The sequence below is a fragment of the Pelobates fuscus genome, chromosome 3, assembly GCF_036172605.1.
Source record: "Pelobates fuscus isolate aPelFus1 chromosome 3, aPelFus1.pri, whole genome shotgun sequence".
Lineage (NCBI taxonomy): Eukaryota > Metazoa > Chordata > Amphibia > Anura > Pelobatidae > Pelobates > Pelobates fuscus.
Genome location: NC_086319.1, coordinates 398,850,152 through 398,876,796, shown reverse-complemented (window position 1 = coordinate 398,876,796; position 26,645 = coordinate 398,850,152). Strand labels below are relative to the sequence as shown.

The 26,645-nt window shown below is 37.4% G+C and overlaps 8 non-coding genes across 8 annotated transcripts; all 8 read right to left on the bottom strand.

The window, feature by feature from the left end:
- Positions 1 to 325: 325 nt before the first annotated feature.
- On the bottom strand, positions 326 to 397 carry TRNAG-UCC (transfer RNA glycine (anticodon UCC)). Its single transcript has one exon. It is a non-coding gene; the product is annotated as a tRNA-Gly (tRNA).
- A 2,047-nt stretch (positions 398 to 2,444) lies between these two features.
- On the bottom strand, positions 2,445 to 2,516 carry TRNAG-UCC (transfer RNA glycine (anticodon UCC)). Its single transcript has one exon. It is a non-coding gene; the product is annotated as a tRNA-Gly (tRNA).
- A 505-nt stretch (positions 2,517 to 3,021) lies between these two features.
- On the bottom strand, positions 3,022 to 3,093 carry TRNAG-UCC (transfer RNA glycine (anticodon UCC)). The gene has a single exon. It is a non-coding gene; the product is annotated as a tRNA-Gly (tRNA).
- Positions 3,094 to 3,550: 457 nt separating this feature from the next.
- On the bottom strand, positions 3,551 to 3,622 carry TRNAG-UCC (transfer RNA glycine (anticodon UCC)). The gene has a single exon. It is a non-coding gene; the product is annotated as a tRNA-Gly (tRNA).
- Positions 3,623 to 16,094: 12,472 nt separating this feature from the next.
- Positions 16,095 to 16,166, bottom strand: TRNAG-UCC (transfer RNA glycine (anticodon UCC)). The gene has a single exon. It is a non-coding gene; the product is annotated as a tRNA-Gly (tRNA).
- Positions 16,167 to 19,009: 2,843 nt separating this feature from the next.
- Positions 19,010 to 19,081, bottom strand: TRNAG-UCC (transfer RNA glycine (anticodon UCC)). The gene has a single exon. It is a non-coding gene; the product is annotated as a tRNA-Gly (tRNA).
- Positions 19,082 to 19,804: 723 nt separating this feature from the next.
- On the bottom strand, positions 19,805 to 19,876 carry TRNAG-UCC (transfer RNA glycine (anticodon UCC)). Its single transcript has one exon. It is a non-coding gene; the product is annotated as a tRNA-Gly (tRNA).
- A 2,821-nt stretch (positions 19,877 to 22,697) lies between these two features.
- Positions 22,698 to 22,769, bottom strand: TRNAG-UCC (transfer RNA glycine (anticodon UCC)). Its single transcript has one exon. It is a non-coding gene; the product is annotated as a tRNA-Gly (tRNA).
- Positions 22,770 to 26,645: the final 3,876 nt, after the last annotated feature.

Genomic DNA, 26,645 nt, shown 5'->3' with positions numbered 1-26,645 from the left:
TATTGAAATAAGATGAAAAAAAATCTATTGCAGAAATTTTAACTTGACTTGGGCACTTCCCAAAAATTGGGTTCTTCCAAACTGATACGGTTCAGATTTTCGAGAGACGTGCTTAAAATGACCATTATTGTACAAGAAAAAAAATTCAAAGACAAAAAACCCAAAGTGATTGACAATTTCCGAGAATCATTCATATCTGATCTATGTAGAGCATGATCCAGCACAAAATGTTGTTGATTCAGCAACAAGTGCAGTAACAGTCATTGAAAATGTTAAATCGGAACGCAAAATTTGCTGACTAAAGTGTCGTAAAATCAGATTTTCTTGCGTTGGCCGGGAATCGAACCCGGGTCAACTGCTTGGAAGGCAGCTATGCTCACCACTATACCACCAACGCTTGATGCGTTTTGGTTTTACCGACACCACGAGCCATATGGTCACATTTTCAGACAAGCTTCCTGATCTCTCAAGAACGCTCGCCTAGTCTAAGTTCACATTGTGCTGTTTCAAACTTTGCAAGCACACTGTTTATTGGAATAAGATGAAAAAAAATCTATTGCAGAAATTTTAACTTGACTTGGGCACTTCCCAAAAATTGGGTTCTTCCAAACTGATACGGTTCAGATTTTCGAGAGACGTGCTTAACATGACCATTATTGTACAAGAAAAAAAATTCAAAAACAAAAAACCCAAAGTGATTGACAATTTCCGAGAGTCATTCATATCTGATCTATGTAGAGCATGATCCAGCACAAAATGTTGTTGATTCAGCAACAAGTGCAGTAACAGTCGTTGAAAATGTTAAATAGGAACGCAAAATTTGCTGAATAAAGTGTCGTAAAATCAGATTTTTTTGCGTTGGCCGGGAATCGAACCCGGGTCAACTGCTTGGAAGGTAGCTATGCTCACCACTATACCACCAACGCTTGATGCGTTTTGGTTTTACCGACACCACGAGCCATACGGTCACATTTTCAGACAAGCTTCCTGATCTCTCAAGAACGCTCGCCTAGTCTAAGTTCACATTTTGCTGTTTCAAACTTTGCAAGCACACTGTTTATTGGAATAAGATGAAAAAAAATCTATTGCAGAAATTTTAACTTGACTTGGGCACTTCCCAAAAATTGGGTTCTTCCAAACTGATACGGTTCAGATTTTCGAGAGACGTGCTTAAAATGACCATTATTGTACAAGAAAAAAAATTCAAAAACAAAACACCCAAAGTGATTGACAATTTCCGAGAGTCATTCATATCTGATCTATGTAGAGCATGATCCAGTCTAAGTTCACATTTCGCTGTTTCAAACTTTGCAAGCACACTGTTTATTGGAATAAGATGAAAAAAAATCTATTGCAGAAATTTTAACTTGACTTGGGCACTTCCCAAAAATTGGGTTCTTCCAAACTGATACGGTTCAGATTTTCGAGAGACGTGCTTAAAATGACCATTATTGTACAAGAAAAAAAATTCAAAAACAAAAAACCCAAAGTGATTGACAATTTCCGAGAGTCATTCATATCTGATCTATGTAGAGCATGATCCAGCACAAAATGTTGTTGATTCAGCAACAAGTGCAGTAACAGTCATTGAAAATGTTAAATAGGAACGCAAAATTTGCTGAATAAAGTGTCGTAAAATCAGATTTTTTTGCGTTGGCCGGGAATCGAACCCGGGTGAACTGCTTGGAAGGCAGCTATGCTCACCACTATACCACCAACGCTTGATGCGTTTTGGTTTTACCGACACCACGAGCCATACGGTCACATTTTCAGACAAGCTTCCTGATCTCTCAAGAACGCTCGCCTAGTCTAAGTTCACATTTTGCTGTTTCAAACTTTGCAAGCACACTGTTTATTGGAATAAGATGAAAAAAAATCTATTGCAGAAATTTTAACTTGACTTGGGCACTTCCCAAAAATTGGGTTCTTCCAAACTGATACGGTTCAGATTTTCGAGAGACGTGCTTAAAATGACCATTATTGTACAAGAAAAAAAATTCAAAAACAAAAAACCCAAAGTGATTGACAATTTCCGAGAGTCATTCATATCTGATCTATGTAGAGCATGATCCAGTCTAAGTTCTTATTTCGCTGTTTCAAACTTTGCAAGCACACTGTTTATTGGAATAAGATGAAAAAAAATCTATTGCAGAAATTTTAACTTGACTTGGGCACTTCCCAAAAATTGGGTTCTTCCAAACTGATACGGTTCAGATTTTCGAGAGACGTGCTTAAAATGACCATTATTGTACAAGAAAAAAAATTCAAAAACAAAAAACCCAAAGTGATTGACAATTTCCGAGAGTCATTCATATCTGATCTATGTAGAGCATGATCCAGCACAAAATGTTGTTGATTCAGCAACAAGTGTAGTAACAGTCATTGAAAATGTTAAATAGGAACGCAAAATTTGCTGAATAAAGTGTCGTAAAATCAGATTTTTTTGCGTTGGCCGGGAATCGAACCCGGGTCAACTGCTTGGAAGGCAGCTATGCTCACCACTATACCACCAACGCTTGATGCGTTTTGGAAGGCAGCTATGCTCACCACTATACCACCAACGCTTGATGCGTTTTGGTCTTACCGACACCACGAGCCATATGGTCACATTTTCAGACAAGCTTCCTGATCTCTCAAGAACGCTCGCCTAGTCTAAGTTCACATTTCGCTGTTTAAAACTTTGCAAGCACACTGTTTATTGGAATAAGATGAAAAAAAATCTATTGCAGAAATTTTAACTTGACTTGGGCACTTCCCAAAAATTGGGTTCTTCCAAACTGATACGGTTCAGATTTTCGAGAGACGTGCTTAAAATGACCATTATTGTACAAGAAAAAAAATTCAAAAACAAAAAACCCAAAGTGATTGACAATTTCCGAGAGTCATTCATATCTGATCTATGTAGAGCATGATCCAGCACAAAATGTTGTTGATTCAGCAACAAGTGCAGTAACAGTCATTGAAAATGTTAAATCGGAACGCAAAATTTGCTGACTAAAGTGTCGTAAAATCAGATTTTATTGCGTTGGCCGGGAATCGAACCCGGGTCAACTGCTTGGAAGGCAGCTATGCTCACCACTATACCACCAACGCTTGATGTGTTTTGGTTTTACCGACACCACGAGCCATATGGTCACATATTCAGACAAGCTTCCTGATCTCTCAAGAACGCTCGCCTAGTCTAAGTTCACATTTTGCTGTTTCAAACTTTGCAAGCATACTGTTTATTGGAATAAGATGAAAAAAAATCTATTGCAGAAATTTTAACTTGACTTGGGCACTTCCCAAAAATTGGGTTCTTCCAAACTGATACGGTTCAGATTTTCGAGAGACGTGCTTAAAATGACCATTATTGTACAAGAAAAAAAATTCAAAAACAAAAAACCCAAAGTGATTGACAATTTCCGAGAGTCATTCATATCTGATCTATGTAGAGCATGATCCAGCACAAAATGTTGTTGATTCAGCAACAAGTGCAGTAACAGTCATTGAAAATGTTAAATCGGAACGCAAAATTTGCTGACTAAAGTGTCGTAAAATCAGATTTTCTTGCGTTGGCCGGGAATCGAACCCGGGTCAACTGCTTGGAAGGCAGCTATGCTCACCACTATACCACCAACGCTTGATGCGTTTTGGTTTTACCGACACCACGAGCCATACGGTCACATTTTCAGACAAGCTTCCTGATCTCTCAAGAACGCTCGCCTAGTCTAAGTTCACATTTTGCTGTTTCAAACTTTGCAAGCACACTGTTTATTGGAATAAGATGAAAAAAATCTATTGATGTGTTTTAGTTTTACCGACACCACGAGCCATACGGTCACATTTTCAGACAAGCTTCCTGATCTCTCAAGAACGCTCGCCTAGTCTAAGTTCACATTTCGCTGTTTCAAACTTTGCAAGCACACTGTTTATTGGAATAAGATGAAAAAAAATCTATTGCAGAAATTTTAACTTGACTTGGGCACTTCCCAAAAATTGGGTTCTTCCAAACTGATACGGTTCAGATTTTCGAGAGACGTGCTTAAAATGACCATTATTGTACAAGAAAAAAAATTCAAAAACAAAAAACCCAAAGTGATTGACAATTTCCGAGAGTCATTCATATCTGATCTATGTAGAGCATGATCCAGCACAAAATGTTGTTGATTCAGCAACAAGTGCAGTAACAGTCATTGAAAATGTTAAATCGGAACGCAAAATTTGCTGACTAAAGTGTCGTAAAATCAGATTTTCTTGCGTTGGCCGGGAATCGAACCCAGGTCAACTGCTTGGAAGGCAGCTATGCTCACCACTATACCACCAATGCTTGAGGCGTTTTGGTTTTACCGACACCACGAGCCATATGGTCACATTTTCAGACAAGCTTCCTGATCTCTCAAGAACGCTCGCCTAGTCTAAGTTCACATTTTGCTGTTTCAAACTTTGCAAGCACACTGTTTATTGGAATAAGATGAAAAAAAATCTATTGCAGAAATTTTAACTTGACTTGGGCACTTCCCAAAAATTGGGTTCTTCCAAACTGATACGGTTCAGATTTTCGAGAGACGTGCTTAAAATTACCATTATTGTACAAGAAAAAAAATTCAAAAACAAAAAACCCAAAGTGAGTGACAATTTCCGAGAGTCATTCATATCTGATCTATGTAGAGCATGATCCAGCACAAAATGTTGTTGATTCAGCAACAAGTGCAGTAACAGTCGTTGAAAATGTTAAATAGGAACGCAAAATTTGCTGAATAAAGTGTCGTAAAATCAGATTTTTTTGCGTTGGCTGGGAATCGAACCCGGGTCAACTGCTTGGAAGGCAGCTATGCTCACCACTATACCACCAACGCTTGATGCGTTTTGGTTTTACCGACACCACGAGCCATACGGTCACATTTTCAGACAAGCTTCCTGATCTCTCAAGAACGCTCGCCTAGTCTAAGTTCACATTTTGCTGTTTCAAACTTTGCAAGCACACTGTTTATTGGAATAAGATGAAAAAAAATCTATTGCAGAAATTTTAACTTGACTTGGGTACTTCCCAAAAATTGGGTTCTTCCAAACTGATACGGTTCAGATTTTCGAGAGACGTGCTTAAAATGACCATTATTGTACAAGAAAAAAAATTCAAAAACAAAAAACCCAAAGTGATTGACAATTTCCGAGAGTCATTCATATCTGATCTATGTAGAGCATGATCCAGTCTAAGTTCACATTTCGCTGTTTCAAACTTTGCAAGCACACTGTTTATTGGAATAAGATGAAAAAAATCTATTGCAGAAATTTTAACTTGACTTGGGCACTTCCCAAAAATTGGGTTCTTCCAAACTGATACAGTTCAGATTTTCGAGAGACGTGCTTAAAATGACCATTATTGTACAAGAAAAAAAATTCAAAAACAAAAAACCCAAAGTGATTGACAATTTCCGAGAGTCATTCATATCTGATCTATGTAGAGCATGATCCAGCACAAAATGTTGTTGATTCAGCAACAAGTGCAGTAACAGTCATTGAAAATGTTAAATAGGAACGCAAAATTTGCTGAATAAAGTGTCGTAAAATCAGATTTTTTTGCATTGGCCGGGAATCGAACCCGGGTCAACTGCTTGGAAGGCAGCTATGCTCACCCCTATACCACCAACGCTTGATGTGTTTTGGTTTTACCGACACCACGAGCCATACGGTCACATTTTCAGACAAGCTTCCTGATCTCTCAAGAACGCTCGCCTAGTCTAAGTTCACATTTCGCTGTTTCAAACTTTGCAAGCACACTGTTTATTGGAATAAGATAAAAAAAAATCTATTGCAGAAATTTTAACTTGACTTGGGCACTTCCCAAAAATTGGGTTCTTCCAAACTGATACGGTTCAGATTTTCGAGAGACGTGCTTAAAAGGACCATTATTGTACAAGAAAAAAAATTCAAAAACAAAAAACCCAAAGTGATTGACAATTTCCGAGAGTCATTCATATCTGATCTATGTAGAGCATGATCCAGCACAAAATGTTGTTGATTCAGCAACAAGTGCAGTAACAGTCATTGAAAATGTTAAATCGGAACGCAAAATTTGCTGACTAAAGTGTCGTAAAATCAGATTTTCTTGCGTTGGCCAGGAATCAAACCCGGGTCAACTGCTTGGAAGGCAGCTATGCTCACCACTATACCACCAACGCTTGATGTGTTTTGGTTTTACCGACACCACGAGCCATATGGTTACATTTTCAGACAAGCTTCCTGATCTCTCAAGAACGCTCGCCTAGTCTAAGTTCACATTTTGCTGTTTCAAACTTTGCAAGCATACTGTTTATTGGAATAAGATGAAAAAAAATCTATTGCAGAAATTTTAACTTGACTTGGGCACTTCCCAAAAATTGGGTTCTTCCAAACTGATACAGTTCAGATTTTCGAGAGACGTGCTTAAAATGACCATTATTGTACAAGAAAAAAAATTCAAAAACAAAAAACCCAAAGTGATTGACAATTTCCGAGAGTCATTCATATCTGATCTATGTAGAGCATGATCCAGCACAAAATGTTGTTGATTCAGCAACAAGTGCAGTAACAGTCATTGAAAATGTTAAATAGGAACGCAAAATTTGCTGAATAAAGTGTCGTAAAATCAGATTTTTTGGCGTTGGCCGGGAATCGAACCCGGGTCAACTGCTTGGAAGGCAGCTATGCTCACCCCTATACCACCAACGCTTGATGTGTTTTAGTTTTACCGACACCACGAGCCATACGGTCACATTTTCAGACAAGCTTCCTGATCTTTTAAGAACGCTCGCCTAGTCTAAGTTCACATTTTGCTGTTTCAAACTTTGCAAGCACACTGTTTATTGGAATAAGATGAAAAAAAATCTATTGCAGAAATTTTAACTTGACTTGGGCACTTCCCAAAAATTGGGTTCTTCCAAACTGATACGGTTCAGATTTTCGAGAGCCGTGCTTAAAATGACCATTATTGTACAAGAAAAAAAATTCAAAAACAAAAAACCCAAAGTGATTGACAATTTCCGAGAGTCATTCATATCTGATCTATGTAGAGCATGATCCAGTCTAAGTTCACATTTCGCTGTTTCAAACTTTGCAAGCACACTGTTTATTGGAATAAGATGAAAAAAAAATCTATTGCAGAAATTTTAACTTGACTTGGGCACTTCCCAAAAATTGGGTTCTTCCAAACTGATACGGTTCAGATTTTCGAGAGACGTGCTTAAAATGACCATTATTGTACAAGAAAAAAAATTCAAAAACAAAAAACCCAAAGTGATTGACAATTTCCGAGAGTCATTCATATCTGATCTATGTAGAGCATGATCCAGCACAAAATGTTGTTGATTCAGCAACAAGTGCAGTAACAGTCATTGAAAATGTTAAATAGGAACGCAAAATTTGCTGAATAAAGTGTCGTAAAATCAGATTTTTTTGCGTTGGCCGGGAATCGAACCCGGGTCAACTGCTTGGAAGGCAGCTATGCACACCACTATACCACCAACGCTTGATGCGTTTTGGTTTTACCGACACCACGAGCCATACGGTCACATTTTCAGACAAGCTTCCTGATCTCTCAAGAACGCTCGCCTAGTCTAAGTTCACATTTTGCTGTTTCAAACTTTGCAAGCACACTGTTTATTGGAATAAGATGAAAAAAAATCTATTGCAGAAATTTTAACTTGACTTGGGCACTTCCCAAAAATTGGGTTCTTCCAAACTGATACGGTTCAGATTTTCGAGAGACGTGCTTAAAATGACCATTATTGTACAAGAAAAAAAATTCAAAAACAAAAAACCCAAAGTGATTGACAATTTCCGAGAGTCATTCATATCTGATCTATGTAGAGCATGATCCAGTCTAAGTTCACATTTCGCTGTTTCAAACTTTGCAAGCACACTGTTTATTGGAATAAGATGAAAAAAAATCTATTGCAGAAATTTTAACTTGACTTGGGCACTTCCCAAAAATTGGGTTCTTCCAAACTGATACGGTTCAGATTTTTGAGAGACGTGCTTAAAATGACCATTATTGTACAAGAAAAAAAATTCAAAAACAAAAAACCCAAAGTGATTGACAATATCCGAGAGTCATTCATATCTGATCTATGTAGAGCATGATCCAGCACAAAATGTTGTTGATTCAGCAACAAGTGCAGTAACAGTCATTGAAAATGTTAAATAAAGTGTCGTAAAATCAGATTTTTTTTGCGTTGGCCGGGAATCGAACCCAGGTCAACTGCTTGGAAGGCAGCTATGCTCACCAATATACCACCAACGCTTGATGCGTTTTGGTTTTACCGACACCACGAGCCATACGGTCACATTTTCAGACAAGCTTCCTGATCTCTCAAGAACGCTCGCCTAGTCTAAGTTCACATTTTGCTGTTTCAAACTTTGCAAGCACACTGTTTATTGGAATAAGATGAAAAAAAATCTATTGCAGAAATTTTAACTTGACTTGGGCACTTCCCAAAAATTGGGTTCTTCCAAACTGATACGGTTCAGATTTTCGAGAGACGTGCTTAAAATGACCATTATTGTACAAGAAAAAAAATTCAAAAACAAAAAACCCAAAGTGATTGACAATTTCCGAGAGTCATTCATATCTGATCTATGTAGAGCATGATCCAGCACAAAATGTTGTTGATTCAGCAACAAGTGCAGTAACAGTCATTGAAAATGTTAAATCGGAACGCAAAATTTGCTGACTAAAGTGTCGTAAAATCAGATTTTCTTGCGTTGGCCGGGAATCGAACCCAGGTCAACTGCTTGGAAGGCAGCTATGCTCACCACTATACCGCCAACGCTTGATGTGTTTTGGTTTTACCGACACCACGAGCCATATGGTCACATTTTCAGACAAGCTTCCTGATCTCTCAAGAACGCTCGCCTAGTCTAAGTTCACATTTTGCTGTTTCAAACTTTGCAAGCACACTGTTTATTGGAATAAGATGAAAAAAAATCTATTGCAGAAATTTTAACTTGACTTGGGCACTTCCCAAAAATTGGGTTCTTCCAAACTGATACGGTTCAGATTTTCGAGAGACGTGCTTAAAATGACCATTATTGTACAAGAAAAAAAATTCAAAAACAAAAAACCCAAAGTGATTGACAATTTCCGAGAGTCATTCATATCTGATCTATGTAGAGCATGATCCAGTCTAAGTTCACATTTCGCTGTTTCAAACTTTGCAAGCACACTGTTTATTGGAATAAGATGAAAAAAAATCTATTGCAGAAATTTTAACTTGACTTGGGCACTTCCCAAAAATTGGGTTCTTCCAAACTGATACGGTTCAGATTTTCGAGAGACGTGCTTAAAATGACCATTATTGTACAAGAAAAAAAATTCAAAAACAAAAAACCCAAAGTGATTGACAATTTCCGAGAGTCATTCATATCTGATCTATGTAGAGCATGATCCAGTCTAAGTTCACATTTCGCTGTTTCAAACTTTGCAAGCACACTGTTTATTGGAATAAGATGAAAAAAAATCTATTGCAGAAATTTTAACTTGACTTGGGCACTTCCCAAAAATTGGGTTCTTCCAAACTGATACGGTTCAGATTTTCGAGAGACGTGCTTAAAATGACCATTATTGTACAAGAAAAAAAATTCAAAAACAAAAAACCCAAAGTGATTGACAATTTCCGAGAGTCATTCATATCTGATCTATGTAGAGCATGATCCAGTCTAAGTTCACATTTCGCTGTTTCAAACTTTGCAAGCACACTGTTTATTGGAATAAGATGAAAAAAATCTATTGCAGAAATTTTAACTTGACTTGGGCACTTCCCAAAAATTGGGTTCTTCCAAACTGATACAGTTCAGATTTTCGAGAGACGTGCTTAAAATGACCATTATTGTACAAGAAAAAAAATTCAAAAACAAAAAACCCAAAGTGATTGACAATTTCCGAGAGTCATTCATATCTGATCTATGTAGAGCATGATCCAGCACAAAATGTTGTTGATTCAGCAACAAGTGCAGTAACAGTCATTGAAAATGTTAAATAGGAACGCAAAATTTGCTGAATAAAGTGTCGTAAAATCAGATTTTTTTGCATTGGCCGGGAATCGAACCCGGGTCAACTGCTTGGAAGGCAGCTATGCTCACCCCTATACCACCAACGCTTGATGTGTTTTGGTTTTACCGACACCACGAGCCATACGGTCACATTTTCAGACAAGCTTCCTGATCTCTCAAGAACGCTCGCCTAGTCTAAGTTCACATTTCGCTGTTTCAAACTTTGCAAGCACACTGTTTATTGGAATAAGATAAAAAAAAATCTATTGCAGAAATTTTAACTTGACTTGGGCACTTCCCAAAAATTGGGTTCTTCCAAACTGATACGGTTCAGATTTTCGAGAGACGTGCTTAAAATGACCATTATTGTACAAGAAAAAAAATTCAAAAACAAAAAACCCAAAGTGATTGACAATTTCCGAGAGTCATTCATATCTGATCTATGTAGAGCATGATACAGCACAAAATGTTGTTGATTCAGCAACAAGTGCAGTAACAGTCATTGAAAATGTTAAATCGGAACGCAAAATTTGCTGACTAAAGTGTCGTAAAATCAGATTTTCTTGCGTTGGCCAGGAATCAAACCCGGGTCAACTGCTTGGAAGGCAGCTATGCTCACCACTATACCACCAACGCTTGATGTGTTTTGGTTTTACCGACACCACGAGCCATATGGTTACATTTTCAGACAAGCTTCCTGATCTCTCAAGAACGCTCGCCTAGTCTAAGTTCACATTTTGCTGTTTCAAACTTTGCAAGCATACTGTTTATTGGAATAAGATGAAAAAAAATCTATTGCAGAAATTTTAACTTGACTTGGGCACTTCCCAAAAATTGGGTTCTTCCAAACTGATACAGTTCAGATTTTCGAGAGACGTGCTTAAAATGACCATTATTGTACAAGAAAAAAAATTCAAAAACAAAAAACCCAAAGTGATTGACAATTTCCGAGAGTCATTCATATCTGATCTATGTAGAGCATGATCCAGCACAAAATGTTGTTGATTCAGCAACAAGTGCAGTAACAGTCATTGAAAATGTTAAATAGGAACGCAAAATTTGCTGAATAAAGTGTCGTAAAATCAGATTTTTTGGCGTTGGCCGGGAATCGAACCCGGGTCAACTGCTTGGAAGGCAGCTATGCTCACCCCTATACCACCAACGCTTGATGTGTTTTAGTTTTACCGACACCACGAGCCATACGGTCACATTTTCAGACAAGCTTCCTGATCTTTTAAGAACGCTCGCCTAGTCTAAGTTCACATTTTGCTGTTTCAAACTTTGCAAGCACACTGTTTATTGGAATAAGATGAAAAAAAATCTATTGCAGAAATTTTAACTTGACTTGGGCACTTCCCAAAAATTGGGTTCTTCCAAACTGATACGGTTCAGATTTTCGAGAGCCGTGCTTAAAATGACCATTATTGTACAAGAAAAAAAATTCAAAAACAAAAAACCCAAAGTGATTGACAATTTCTGAGAGTCATTCATATCTGATCTATGTAGAGCATGATCCAGTCTAAGTTCACATTTCGCTGTTTCAAACTTTGCAAGCACACTGTTTATTGGAATAAGATGAAAAAAAAATCTATTGCAGAAATTTTAACTTGACTTGGGCACTTCCCAAAAATTGGGTTCTTCCAAACTGATACGGTTCAGATTTTCGAGAGACGTGCTTAAAATGACCATTATTGTACAAGAAAAAAAATTCAAAAACAAAAAACCCAAAGTGATTGACAATTTCCGAGAGTCATTCATATCTGATCTATGTAGAGCATGATCCAGCACAAAATGTTGTTGATTCAGCAACAAGTGCAGTAACAGTCATTGAAAATGTTAAATAGGAACGCAAAATTTGCTGAATAAAGTGTCGTAAAATCAGATTTTTTTGCGTTGGCCGGGAATCGAACCCGGGTCAACTGCTTGGAAGGCAGCTATGCACACCACTATACCACCAACGCTTGATGCGTTTTGGTTTTACCGACACCACGAGCCATACGGTCACATTTTCAGACAAGCTTCCTGATCTCTCAAGAACGCTCGCCTAGTCTAAGTTCACATTTTGCTGTTTCAAACTTTGCAAGCACACTGTTTATTGGAATAAGATGAAAAAAAATCTATTGCAGAAATTTTAACTTGACTTGGGCACTTCCCAAAAATTGGGTTCTTCCAAACTGATACGGTTCAGATTTTCGAGAGACGTGCTTAAAATGACCATTATTGTACAAGAAAAAAAATTCAAAAACAAAAAACCCAAAGTGATTGACAATTTCCGAGAGTCATTCATATCTGATCTATGTAGAGCATGATCCAGTCTAAGTTCACATTTCGCTGTTTCAAACTTTGCAAGCACACTGTTTATTGGAATAAGATGAAAAAAAATCTATTGCAGAAATTTTAACTTGACTTGGGCACTTCCCAAAAATTGGGTTCTTCCAAACTGATACGGTTCAGATTTTTGAGAGACGTGCTTAAAATGACCATTATTGTACAAGAAAAAAAATTCAAAAACAAAAAACCCAAAGTGATTGACAATATCCGAGAGTCATTCATATCTGATCTATGTAGAGCATGATCCAGCACAAAATGTTGTTGATTCAGCAACAAGTGCAGTAACAGTCATTGAAAATGTTAAATAAAGTGTCGTAAAATCAGATTTTTTTTGCGTTGGCCGGGAATCGAACCCAGGTCAACTGCTTGGAAGGCAGCTATGCTCACCAATATACCACCAACGCTTGATGCGTTTTGGTTTTACCGACACCACGAGCCATACGGTCACATTTTCAGACAAGCTTCCTGATCTCTCAAGAACGCTCGCCTAGTCTAAGTTCACATTTTGCTGTTTCAAACTTTGCAAGCACACTGTTTATTGGAATAAGATGAAAAAAAATCTATTGCAGAAATTTTAACTTGACTTGGGCACTTCCCAAAAATTGGGTTCTTCCAAACTGATACGGTTCAGATTTTCGAGAGACGTGCTTAAAATGACCATTATTGTACAAGAAAAAAAATTCAAAAACAAAAAACCCAAAGTGATTGACAATTTACGAGAGTCATTCATATCTGATCTATGTAGAGCATGATCCAGCACAAAATGTTGTTGATTCAGCAACAAGTGCAGTAACAGTCATTGAAAATGTTAAATCGGAACGCAAAATTTGCTGACTAAAGTGTCGTAAAATCAGATTTTCTTGCGTTGGCCGGGAATCGAACCCAGGTCAACTGCTTGGAAGGCAGCTATGCTCACCACTATACCGCCAACGCTTGATGTGTTTTGGTTTTACCGACACCACGAGCCATATGGTCACATTTTCAGACAAGCTTCCTGATCTCTCAAGAACGCTCGCCTAGTCTAAGTTCACATTTTGCTGTTTCAAACTTTGCAAGCACACTGTTTATTGGAATAAGATGAAAAAAAATCTATTGCAGAAATTTTAACTTGACTTGGGCACTTCCCAAAAATTGGGTTCTTCCAAACTGATACGGTTCAGATTTTCGAGAGACGTGCTTAAAATGACCATTATTGTACAAGAAAAAAAATTCAAAAACAAAAAACCCAAAGTGATTGACAATTTCCGAGAGTCATTCATATCTGATCTATGTAGAGCATGATCCAGTCTAAGTTCACATTTCGCTGTTTCAAACTTTGCAAGCACACTGTTTATTGGAATAAGATGAAAAAAAATCTATTGCAGAAATTTTAACTTGACTTGGGCACTTCCCAAAAATTGGGTTCTTCCAAACTGATACGGTTCAGATTTTCGAGAGACGTGCTTAAAATGACCATTATTGTACAAGAAAAAAAATTCAAAAACAAAAAACCCAAAGTGATTGACAATTTCCGAGAGTCATTCATATCTGATCTATGTAGAGCATGATCCAGTCTAAGTTCACATTTCGCTGTTTCAAACTTTGCAAGCACACTGTTTATTGGAATAAGATGAAAAAAAAATCTATTGCAGAAATTTTAACTTGACTTGGGCACTTCCCAAAAATTGGGTTCTTCCAAACTGATACGGTTCAGATTTTTGAGAGACGTGCTTAAAATGACCATTATTGTACAAGAAAAAAAATTCAAAAACAAAAAACCCAAAGTGATTGACAATATCCGAGAGTCATTCATATCTGATCTATGTAGAGCATGATCCAGCACAAAATGTTGTTGATTCAGCAACAAGTGCAGTAACAGTCATTGAAAATGTTAAATAAAGTGTCGTAAAATCAGATTTTTTTTGCGTTGGCCGGGAATCGAACCCAGGTCAACTGCTTGGAAGGCAGCTATGCTCACCAATATACCACCAACGCTTGATGCGTTTTGGTTTTACCGACACCACGAGCCATACGGTCACATTTTCAGACAAGCTTCCTGATCTCTCAAGAACGCTCGCCTAGTCTAAGTTCACATTTTGCTGTTTCAAACTTTGCAAGCACACTGTTTATTGGAATAAGATGAAAAAAAATCTATTGCAGAAATTTTAACTTGACTTGGGCACTTCCCAAAAATTGGGTTCTTCCAAACTGATACGGTTCAGATTTTCGAGAGACGTGCTTAAAATGACCATTATTGTACAAGAAAAAAAATTCAAAAACAAAAAACCCAAAGTGATTAACAATTTCCGAGAGTCATTCATATCTGATCTATGTAGAGCATGATCCAGCACAAAATGTTGTTGATTCAGCAACAAGTGCAGTAACAGTCATTGAAAATGTTAAATCGGAACGCAAAATTTGCTGACTAAAGTGTCGTAAAATCAGATTTTCTTGCGTTGGCCGGGAATCGAACCCGGGTCAACTGCTTGGAAGGCAGCTATGCTCACCACTATACCGCCAACGCTTGATGTGTTTTGGTTTTACCGACACCACGAGCCATATGGTCACATTTTCAGACAAGCTTCCTGATCTCTCAAGAACGCTCGCCTAGTCTAAGTTCACATTTTGCTGTTTCAAACTTTGCAAGCACACTGTTTATTGGAATAAGATGAAAAAAAATCTATTGCAGAAATTTTAACTTGACTTGGGCACTTCCCAAAAATTGGGTTCTTCCAAACTGATACGGTTCAGATTTTCGAGAGACGTGCTTAAAATGACCATTATTGTACAAGAAAAAAAATTCAAAAACAAAAAACCCAAAGTGATTGACAATTTCCGAGAGTCATTCATATCTGATCTATGTAGAGCATGATCCAGTCTAAGTTCACATTTCGCTGTTTCAAACTTTGCAAGCACACTGTTTATTGGAATAAGATGAAAAAAAATCTATTGCAGAAATTTTAACTTGACTTGGGCACTTCCCAAAAATTGGGTTCTTCCAAACTGATACGGTTCAGATTTTCGAGAGACGTGCTTAAAATGACCATTATTGTACAAGAAAAAAAATTCAAAAACAAAAAACCCAAAGTGATTGACAATTTCCGAGAGTCATTCATATCTGATCTATGTAGAGCATGATCCAGCACAAAATGTTGTTGATTCAGCAACAAGTGCAGTAACAGTCATTGAAAATGTTAAATCGGAACGCAAAATTTGCTGACTAAAGTGTCGTAAAATCAGATTTTCTTGCGTTGGCCGGGAATCGAACCCGGGTCAACTGCGTGGAAGGCAGCTATGCTCACCACTATACCACCAACACTTGATGTGTTTTGGTTTTACCGACACCACGAGCCATATGGTTACATTTTCAGACAAGCTTCCTGATCTCTCAAGAACGCTCGCCTAGTCTAAGTTCACATTTTGCTGTTTCAAACTTTGCAAGCATACTGTTTATTGGAATAAGATGAAAAAAAATCTATTGCAGAAATTTTAACTTGACTTGGGCACTTCCCAAAAATTGGGTTCTTCCAAACTGATACGGTTCAGATTTTCGAGAGACGTGCTTAAAATGACCATTATTGTACAAGAAAAAAAATTCAAAAACAAAAAACCCAAAGTGATTGACAATTTCCGAGAGTCATTCATATCTGATCTATGTAGAGCATGATCCAGCACAAAATGTTGTTGATTCAGCAACAAGTGCAGTAACAGTCATTGAAAATGTTAAATAGGAACGCAAAATTTGCTGAATAAAGTGTCGTAAAATCAGATTTTTTTGCGTTGGCCGGGAATCGAACCCGGGTCAACTGCTTGGAAGGCAGCTATGCTCACCACTATACCACCAACGCTTGATGCGTTTTGGTTTTACCGACACCACGAGCCATATGGTCACATTTTCAGACAAGCTTCCTGATCTCTCAAGAACGCTCGCCTAGTCTAAGTTCACATTTTGCTGTTTCAAACTTTGCAAGCACACTGTTTATTGGAATAAGATGAAAAAAAATCTATTGCAGAAATTTTAACTTGACTTGGGCACTTCCCAAAAATTGGGTTCTTCCAAACTGATACGGTTCAGATTTTCGAGAGACGTGCTTAATATGACCATTATTGTACAAGAAAAAAAATTCAAAAACAAAAAACCCAAAGTGATTGACAATTTCCGAGAGTCATTCATATCTGATCTATGTAGAGCATGATCCAGTCTAAGTTCACATTTCGCTGTTTCAAACTTTGCAAGCACACTGTTTATTGGAATAAGATGAAAAAAAATCTATTGCAGAAATTTTAACTTGACTTGGGCACTTCCCAAAAATTGGGTTCTTCCAAACTGATACGGTTCAGATTTTTGAGAGACGTGCTTAAAATGACCATTATTGTACAAGAAAAAAAATTCAAAAACAAAAAACCCAAAGTGATTGACAATTTCCGAGAGTCATTCATATCTGATCTATTTAGAGCATGATCCAGCACAAAATGTTGTTGATTCAGCAACAAGTGCAGTAACAGTCATTGAAAATGTTAAATAGGAACGCAAAATTTGCTGAATAAAGTGTCGTAAAATCAGATTTTTTTGCGTTGGCCTGGAATCGAACCCAGGTCAACTGCTTGGAAGGCAGCTATGCGCACCAATATACCACCAACGCTTGATGCGTTTTGGTTTTACCGACACCACGAGCCATACGGTCACATTTTCAGACAAGCTTCCTGATCTCTCAAGAACGCTCGCCTAGTCTAAGTTCACATTTTGCTGTTTCAAACTTTGCAAGCACACTGTTTATTGGAATAAGATGAAAAAAAATCTATTGCAGAAATTTTAACTTGACTTGGGCACTTCCCAAAAATTGGGTTCTTCCAAACTGATACGGTTCAGATTTTCGAGAGACGTGCTTAAAATGACCATTATTGTACAAGAAAAAAAATTCAAAAACAAAAAACCCAAAGTGATTGACAATTTCCGAGAGTCATTCATATCTGATCTATGTAGAGCATGATCCAGTCTAAGTTCACATTTCGCTGTTTCAAACTTTGCAAGCACACTGTTTATTGGAATAAGATGAAAAAAAATCTATTGCAGAAATTTTAACTTGACTTGGGCACTTCCCAAAAATTGGGTTCTTCCAAACTGATACGGTTCAGATTTTCGAGAGACGTGCTTAAAATGACCATTATTGTACAAGAAAAAAAATTCAAAAACAAAAAACCCAAAGTGATTGACAATTTCCGAGAGTCATTCATATCTGATCTATGTAGAGCATGATCCAGCACAAAATGTTGTTGATTCAGCAACAAGTGCAGTAACAGTCATTGAAAATGTTAAATCGGAACGCAAAATTTGCTGACTAAAGTATCGTAAAATCAGATTTTCTTGCGTTGGCCGGGAATCGAACCCGGGTCAACTGCGTGGAAGGCAGCTATGCTCACCACTATACCACCAACACTTGATGTGTTTTGGTTTTACCGACACCACGAGTCATATGGTTACATTTTCAGACAAGCTTCCTGATCTCTCAAGAACGCTCGCCTAGTCTAAGTTCACATTTTGCTGTTTCAAACTTTGCAAGCATACTGTTTATTGGAATAAGATGAAAAAAAATCTATTGCAGAAATTTTAACTTGACTAGGGCACTTCCCAAAAATTGGGTTCTTCCAAACTGATACGGTTCAGATTTTCGAGAGACGTGCTTAAAATGACCATTATTGTACAAGAAAAAAAATTCAAAAACAAAAAACCCAAAGTGATTGACAATTTCCGAGAGTCATTCATATCTGATCTATGTAGAGCATGATCCAGCACAAAATGTTGTTGATTCAGCAACAAGTGCAGTAACAGTCATTGAAAATGTTAAATAGGAACGCAAAATTTGCTGAATAAAGTGTCGTAAAATCAGATTTTTTTGCGTTGGCCGGGAATCGAACCCGGGTCAACTGCTTGGAAGGCAGCTATGCTCACCCCTATACCACCAACGCTTGATGTGTTTTGGTTTTACCGACACCACGAGCCATACGGTCACATTTTCAGACAAGCTTCCTGATCTCTCAAGAACGCTCGCCTAGTCTAAGTTCACATTTTGCTGTTTCAAACTTTGCAAGCACACTGTTTATTGGAATAAGATGAAAAAAAATCTATTGCAGAAATTTTAACTTGACTTGGGCACTTCCCAAAAATTGGGTTCTTCCAAACTGATACGGTTCAGATTTTCGAGAGACGTGCTTAAAATGACCATTATTGTACAAGAAAAAAAATTCAAAAACAAAAAACCCAAAGTGATTGACAATTTCCGAGAGTCATTCATATCTGATCTATGTAGAGCATGATCCAGTCTAAGTTCACATTTCGCTGTTTCAAACTTTGCAAGCACACTGTTTATTGGAATAAGATGAAAAAAAAATCTATTGCAGAAATTTTAACTTGACTTGGGCACTTCCCAAAAATTGGGTTCTTCCAAACTGATACGGTTCAGATTTTCGAGAGACGTGCTTAAAATGACCATTATTGTACAAGAAAAAAAATTCAAAAACAAAAAACCCAAAGTGATTGACAATTTCCGAGAGTCATTCATATCTGATCTATGTAGAGCATGATCCAGCACAAAATGTTGTTGATTCAGCAACAAGTGCAGTAACAGTCATTGAAAATGTTAAATAGGAACGCAAAATTTGCTGAATAAAGTGTCGTAAAATCAGATTTTTTTGCGTTGGCCGGGAATCGAACCCGGGTCAACTGCTTGGAAGGCAGCTATGCTCACCACTATACCACCAACGCTTGATGCGTTTTGGTTTTACCGACACCACGAGCCATACGGTCACATTTTCAGACAAGCTTCCTGATCTCTCAAGAACGCTCGCCTAGTCTAAGTTCACATTTTGCTGTTTCAAACTTTGCAAGCACACTGTTTATTGGAATAAGATGAAAAAAAATCTATTGCAGAAATTTTAACTTGACTTGGGCACTTCCCAAAAATTGGGTTCTTCCAAACTGATACGGTTCAGATTTTCGAGAGACGTGCTTAAAATGACCATTATTGTACAAGAAAAAAAATTCAAAAACAAAAAACCCAAAGTGATTGACAATTTCCGAGAGTCATTCATATCTGATCTATGTAGAGCATGATCCAGTCTAAGTTCACATTTCGCTGTTTCAAACTTTGCAAGCACACTGTTTATTGGAATAAGATGAAAAAAAATCTATTGCAGAAATTTTAACTTGACTTGGGCACTTCCCAAAAATTGGGTTCTTCCAAACTGATACGGTTCAGATTTTTGAGAGACGTGCTTAAAATTACCATTATTGCACAAGAAAAAAAATTCAAAAACAAAAAACCCAAAGTGATTGACAATTTCCGAGAGTCATTCATATCTGATCTATGTAGATCATGATCCAGCACAAAATGTTGTTGATTCAGCAACAAGTGCAGTAACAGTCATTGAAAATGTTAAATAGGAACGCAAAATTTGCTGAATAAAGTGTCGTAAAATCAGATTTTTTTGCGTTGGCCGGGAATCGAACCCGGGTCAACTGCTTGGAAGGCAGCTATGCTCACCACTATACCACCAACGCTTGATGTGTTTTGGTTTTACCGACACCACGAGCCATATGGTTACATTTTCAGACAAGCTTCCTGATCTCTCAAGAACGCTCGCCTAGTCTAAGTTCACATTTTGCTGTTTCAAACTTTGCAAGCACACTGTTTATTGGAATAAGATGAAAAAAATCTATTGCAGAAATTTTAACTTGACTTGGGCACTTCCCAAAAATTGGGTTCTTCCAAACTGATACGGTTCAGATTTTCGAGAGACGTGCTTAAAATGACCATTATTGTACAAGAAAAAAAATTCAAAAACAAAAAACCCAAAGTGATTGACAATTTCCGAGAGTCATTCATATCTGATCTATGTAGAGCATGATCCAGTCTAAGTTCACATTTCGCTGTTTCAAACTTTGCAAGCACACTGTTTATTGGAATAAGATGAAAAAAAATCTATTGCAGAAATTTTAACTTGACTTGGGCACTTCCCAAAAATTGGGTTCTTCCAAACTGATACGGTTCAGATTTTTGAGAGACGTGCTTAAAATGACCATTATTGTACAAGAAAAAAAATTCAAAAACAAAAAACCCAAAGTGATTGACAATATCCGAGAGTCATTCATATCTGATCTATGTAGAGCATGATCCAGCACAAAATGTTGTTGATTCAGCAACAAGTGCAGTAACAGTCATTGAAAATGTTAAATAAAGTGTCGTAAAATCAGATTTTTTTTGCGTTGGCCGGGAATCGAACCCAGGTCAACTGCTTGGAAGGCAGCTATGCTCACCAATATACCACCAACGCTTGATGCGTTTTGGTTTTACCGACACCACGAGCCATACGGTCACATTTTCAGACAAGCTTCCTGATCTCTCAAGAACGCTCGCCTAGTCTAAGTTCACATTTTGCTGTTTCAAACTTTGCAAGCACACTGTTTATTGGAATAAGATGAAAAAAAATCTATTGCAGAAATTTTAACTTGACTTGGGCACTTCCCAAAAATTGGGTTCTTCCAAACTGATACGGTTCAGATTTTCGAGAGACGTGCTTAAAATGACCATTATTGTACAAGAAAAAAAATTCAAAAACAAAAAACCCAAAGTGATTAACAATTTCCGAGAGTCATTCATATCTGATCTATGTAGAGCATGATCCAGCACAAAATGTTGTTGATTCAGCAACAAGTGCAGTAACAGTCATTGAAAATGTTAAATCGGAACGCAAAATTTGCTGACTAAAGTGTCGTAAAATCAGATTTTCTTGCGTTGGCCGGGAATCGAACCCGGGTCAACTGCTTGGAAGGCAGCTATGCTCACCACTATACCGCCAACGCTTGATGTGTTTTGGTTTTACCGACACCACGAGCCATATGGTCACATTTTCAGACAAGCTTCCTGATCTCTCAAGAACGCTCGCCTAGTCTAAGTTCACATTTTGCTGTTTCAAACTTTGCAAGCACACTGTTTATTGGAATAAGATGAAAAAAAATCTATTGCAGAAATTTTAACTTGACTTGGGCACTTCCCAAAAATTGGGTTCTTCCAAACTGATACGGTTCAGATTTTCGAGAGACGTGCTTAAAATGACCATTATTGTACAAGAAAAAAAATTCAAAAACAAAAAACCCAAAGTGATTGACAATTTCCGAGAGTCATTCATATCTGATCTATGTAGAGCATGATCCAGTCTAAGTTCACATTTCGCTGTTTCAAACTTTGCAAGCACACTGTTTATTGGAATAAGATGAAAAAAAATCTATTGCAGAAATTTTAACTTGACTTGGGCACTTCCCAAAAATTGGGTTCTTCCAAACTGATACGGTTCAGATTTTCGAGAGACGTGCTTAAAATGACCATTATTGTACAAGAAAAAAAATTCAAAAACAAAAAACCCAAAGTGATTGACAATTTCCGAGAGTCATTCATATCTGATCTATGTAGAGCATGATCCAGCACAAAATGTTGTTGATTCAGCAACAAGTGCAGTAACAGTCATTGAAAATGTTAAATCGGAACGCAAAATTTGCTGACTAAAGTGTCGTAAAATCAGATTTTCTTGCGTTGGCCGGGAATCGAACCCGGGTCAACTGCGTGGAAGGCAGCTATGCTCACCACTATACCACCAACACTTGATGTGTTTTGGTTTTACCGACACCACGAGCCATATGGTTACATTTTCAGACAAGCTTCCTGATCTCTCAAGAACGCTCGCCTAGTCTAAGTTCACATTTTGCTGTTTCAAACTTTGCAAGCATACTGTTTATTGGAATAAGATGAAAAAAAATCTATTGCAGAAATTTTAACTTGACTTGGGCACTTCCCAAAAATTGGGTTCTTCCAAACTGATACGGTTCAGATTTTCGAGAGACGTGCTTAAAATGACCATTATTGTACAAGAAAAAAAATTCAAAAACAAAAAACCCAAAGTGATTGACAATTTCCGAAAGTCATTCATATCTGATCTATGTAGAGCATGATCCAGTCTAAGTTCACATTTCGCTGTTTCAAACTTTGCAAGCACACTGTTTATTGGAATAAGATGAAAAAAAAATCTATTGCAGAAATTTTAACTTGACTTGGGCACTTCCCAAAAATTGGGTTCTTCCAAACTGATACGGTTCAGATTTTCGAGAGACGTGCTTAAAATGACCATTATTGTACAAGAAAAAAAATTCAAAAACAAAAAACCCAAAGTGATTGACAATTTCCGAGAGTCATTCATATCTGATCTATGTAGAGCATGATCCAGCACAAAATGTTGTTGATTCAGCAACAAGTGCAGTAACAGTCATTGAAAATGTTAAATAGGAACGCAAAATTTGCTGAATAATGTGTCGTAAAATCAGATTTTTTTGCGTTGGCCGGGAATCGAACCCGGGTCAACTGCTTGGAAGGCAGCTATGCTCACCACTATACCACCAACGCTTGATGCGTTTTGGTTTTACCGACACCACGAGCCATATGGTCACATTTTCAGACAAGCTTCCTGATCTCTCAAGAACGCTCGCCTAGTCTAAGTTCACATTTTGCTGTTTCAAACTTTGCAAGCACACTGTTTATTGGAATAAGATGAAAAAAAATCTATTGCAGAAATTTTAACTTGACTTGGGCACTTCCCAAAAATTGGGTTCTTCCAAACTGATACGGTTCAGATTTTCGAGAGACGTGCTTAATATGACCATTATTGTACAAGAAAAAAAATTCAAAAACAAAAAACCCAAAGTGATTGACAATTTCCGAGAGTCATTCATATCTGATCTATGTAGAGCATGATCCAGTCTAAGTTCACATTTCGCTGTTTCAAACTTTGCAAGCACACTGTTTATTGGAATAAGATGAAAAAAAATCTATTGCAGAAATTTTAACTTGACTTGGGCACTTCCCAAAAATTGGGTTCTTCCAAACTGATACGGTTCAGATTTTTGAGAGACGTGCTTAAAATGACCATTATTGTACAAGAAAAAAAATTCAAAAACAAAAAACCCAAAGTGATTGACAATTTCCGAGAGTCATTCATATCTGATCTATTTAGAGCATGATCCAGCACAAAATGTTGTTGATTCAGCAACAAGTGCAGTAACAGTCATTGAAAATGTTAAATAGGAACGCAAAATTTGCTGAATAAAGTGTCGTAAAATCAGATTTTTTTGCGTTGGCCTGGAATCGAACCCAGGTCAACTGCTTGGAAGGCAGCTATGCGCACCAATATACCACCAACGCTTGATGCGTTTTGGTTTTACCGACACCACGAGCCATACGGTCACATTTTCAGACAAGCTTCCTGATCTCTCAAGAACGCTCGCCTAGTCTAAGTTCACATTTTGCTGTTTCAAACTTTGCAAGCACACTGTTTATTGGAATAAGATGAAAAAAAATCTATTGCAGAAATTTTAACTTGACTTGGGCACTTCCCAAAAATTGGGTTCTTCCAAACTGATACGGTTCAGATTTTCGAGAGACGTGCTTAAAATGACCATTATTGTACAAGAAAAAAAATTCAAAAACAAAAAACCCAAAGTGATTGACAATTTCCGAGAGTCATTCATATCTGATCTATGTAGAGCATGATCCAGTCTAAGTTCACATTTCGCTGTTTCAAACTTTGCAAGCACACTGTTTATTGGAATAAGATGAAAAAAAATCTATTGCAGAAATTTTAACTTGACTTGGGCACTTCCCAAAAATTGGGTTCTTCCAAACTGATACGGTTCAGATTTTCGAGAGACGTGCTTAAAATGACCATTATTGTACAAGAAAAAAAATTCAAAAACAAAAAACCCAAAGTGATTGACAATTTCCGAGAGTCATTCATATCTGATCTATGTAGAGCATGATCCAGCACAAAATGTTGTTGATTCAGCAACAAGTGCAGTAACAGTCATTGAAAATGTTAAATCGGAACGCAAAATTTGCTGACTAAAGTATCGTAAAATCAGATTTTCTTGCGTTGGCCGGGAATCGAACCCGGGTCAACTGCGTGGAAGGCAGCTATGCTCACCACTATACCACCAACACTTGATGTGTTTTGGTTTTACCGACACCACGAGTCATATGGTTACATTTTCAGACAAGCTTCCTGATCTCTCAAGAACGCTCGCCTAGTCTAAGTTCACATTTTGCTGTTTCAAACTTTGCAAGCATACTGTTTATTGGAATAAGATGAAAAAAAATCTATTGCAGAAATTTTAACTTGACTTGGGCACTTCCCAAAAATTGGGTTCTTCCAAACTGATACGGTTCAGATTTTCGAGAGACGTGCTTAAAATGACCATTATTGTACAAGAAAAAAAATTCAAAAACAAAAAACCCAAAGTGATTGACAATTTCCGAGAGTCATTCATATCTGATCTATGTAGAGCATGATCCAGCACAAAATGTTGTTGATTCAGCAACAAGTGCAGTAACAGTCATTGAAAATGTTAAATAGGAACGCAAAATTTGCTGAATAAAGTGTCGTAAAATCAGATTTTCTTGCGTTGGCCGGGAATCGAACCCGGGTCAACTGCGTGGAAGGCAGCTATGCTCACCACTATACCACCAACACTTGATGTGTTTTGGTTTTACCGACACCACGAGTCATATGGTTACATTTTCAGACAAGCTTCCTGATCTCTCAAGAACGCTCGCCTAGTCTAAGTTCACATTTTGCTGTTTCAAACTTTGCAAGCACACTGTTTATTGGAATAAGATGAAAAAAAATCTATTGCAGAAATTTTAACTTGACTTGGGCACTTCCCAAAAATTGGGTTCTTCCAAACTGATACGGTTCAGATTTTTGAGAGACGTGCTTAAAATGACCATTATTGTACAAGAAAAAAAATTCAAAAACAAAAAACCCAAAGTGATTGACAATTTCCGAGAGTCATTCATATCTGATCTATTTAGAGCATGATCCAGCACAAAATGTTGTTGATTCAGCAACAAGTGCAGTAACAGTCATTGAAAATGTTAAATAGGAACGCAAAATTTGCTGAATAAAGTGTCGTAAAATCAGATTTTTTTGCGTTGGCCTGGAATCGAACCCAGGTCAACTGCTTGGAAGGCAGCTATGCGCACCAATATACCACCAACGCTTGATGCGTTTTGGTTTTACCGACACCACGAGCCATACGGTCACATTTTCAGACAAGCTTCCTGATCTCTCAAGAACGCTCGCCTAGTCTAAGTTCACATTTTGCTGTTTCAAACTTTGCAAGCACACTGTTTATTGGAATAAGATGAAAAAAAATCTATTGCAGAAATTTTAACTTGACTTGGGCACTTCCCAAAAATTGGGTTCTTCCAAACTGATACGGTTCAGATTTTCGAGAGACGTGCTTAAAATGACCATTATTGTACAAGAAAAAAAATTCAAAAACAAAAAACCCAAAGTGATTGACAATTTCCGAGAGTCATTCATATCTGATCTATGTAGAGCATGATCCAGTCTAAGTTCACATTTCGCTGTTTCAAACTTTGCAAGCACACTGTTTATTGGAATAAGATGAAAAAAAATCTATTGCAGAAATTTTAACTTGACTTGGGCACTTCCCAAAAATTGGGTTCTTCCAAACTGATACGGTTCAGATTTTCGAGAGACGTGCTTAAAATGACCATTATTGTACAAGAAAAAAAATTCAAAAACAAAAAACCCAAAGTGATTGACAATTTCCGAGAGTCATTCATATCTGATCTATGTAGAGCATGATCCAGCACAAAATGTTGTTGATTCAGCAACAAGTGCAGTAACAGTCATTGAAAATGTTAAATCGGAACGCAAAATTTGCTGACTAAAGTATCGTAAAATCAGATTTTCTTGCGTTGGCCGGGAATCGAACCCGGGTCAACTGCGTGGAAGGCAGCTATGCTCACCACTATACCACCAACACTTGATGTGTTTTGGTTTTACCGACACCACGAGTCATATGGTTACATTTTCAGACAAGCTTCCTGATCTCTCAAGAACGCTCGCCTAGTCTAAGTTCACATTTTGCTGTTTCAAACTTTGCAAGCATACTGTTTATTGGAATAAGATGAAAAAAAATCTATTGCAGAAATTTTAACTTGACTTGGGCACTTCCCAAAAATTGGGTTCTTCCAAACTGATACGGTTCAGATTTTCGAGAGACGTGCTTAAAATGACCATTATTGTACAAGAAAAAAAATTCAAAAACAAAAAACCCAAAGTGATTGACAATTTCCGAGAGTCATTCATATCTGATCTATGTAGAGCATGATCCAGCACAAAATGTTGTTGATTCAGCAACAAGTGCAGTAACAGTCATTGAAAATGTTAAATAGGAACGCAAAATTTGCTGAATA